The following is a 1,297-nucleotide window of genomic DNA, read 5'->3' on the forward strand; positions in this document are numbered from 1 at the left end:
GGATGAAGATGAGTGTCGGACGGACATACAAAGCACACAAACAATAGAAATGGGGGAATTCTGATAATTATAAGCGTGTGCGCCGGAGATAAGAAGCCGTCATAGAGCATCATAGGGAGATGATCCGAGTGTGATCTGTGCTCAGGGTTCTACATGGTGGATCCGACATAGACAAAGGAATCATTCCAACCAGGACCGGATAATGGGGCGGGGGGGGGATCTACATCACAAATAGTGTCCATAGTCCATTTTATGATTGATCTGGGTCCAGAGAGAGAGCTGGAGGGGGGCAGTAAGGAAGAGAGGGGAGAGGAGAGAGGGAGAGAGAGAGAGACAGGAGGGAGAGGAGAGAGAGAGAGAGAGAGAGGGGAGAGGAGAGAGAGGGGAAAGGAGAGAGAGAGGAAAGGAGAGAGAGGGGAGAGTGAGGGGAGAGGAGAGAGGGAAGAGGAGAGAGAGGGGAGAGGAGAGAGAGAGGAGAGAAATGAAGGGAGAGGGGAAAGAAGAGAGAGAGAGGGAAGAGGAGAGAAAAAGAGGGAAGAGGAGAGAGTAAGGGGAGGAGAGAGAGAGGGGAAAGGAGAGAGAAAGGAGAGTGAGAGGGGAGAGGAGAGAGTGAGGGGAGAGGAGAGAGAAAGGAGAGTGAGAGGGGAGAGGAGAGAGAAAGGAGAGTGAGAGGGGAGAGGAGAGAGTGAGGGGAGAGAGGGGAGAGGAGAGAGTGAGGGGAGAGAGGGGAGAGGAGAGAGTGAGGAGAAAGGAGAGGGAAGGCCAGGAAAGGAGGGGGGTGGGTGAGAGAGAAGAAAGAGGGGAGAGAGGAAAGAAGAGAAGGGAGACCAGAAAGAAGATAGGGGAGAGGAGATCAGAGTAGAGAAGAGCAGAAAGATGAAACAAGAGAGGTGATGAGAGAGGAAAGGAGAGAAAATGGGAGGAGAGAGGCGAGAGAGGGAAGACCAGAAAGAAGAGAGAGGAGAGGAGAAAGATGAAAAGAGAGAGTGAGAGGTGAGAGAGGAGAGGAGAGAAGAGAGAGGTGAGAGAAGGGAGGGGAGGAGCAAGGTGAGAGGTGATAAGGGAGAGAAGGAAGGGATTTTAATTTTGTTATAACTCATGGTTGGTATATTTACTATTGATCAGTATGGAATGATTCTCATGCAGGGAAGGTAAGTAGGGGAATACCACAGTTATGTTTTCTCCTCTCCGCTGTTGATCCTGCCAGAAGTGCGGTGAGCCCATAGCTTCCTGCTCTCCTCATCCTGAATGCATTTGCCATGGTCCCGGGCCCTCCAGAGGAGTGGGGGACCTCGAA

Source organism: Nanorana parkeri, unplaced genomic scaffold (assembly GCF_000935625.1).
Source record: "Nanorana parkeri isolate BGI_ZX_2015 unplaced genomic scaffold, ASM93562v1 scaffold1807, whole genome shotgun sequence".
NCBI lineage: Eukaryota > Metazoa > Chordata > Amphibia > Anura > Dicroglossidae > Nanorana > Nanorana parkeri.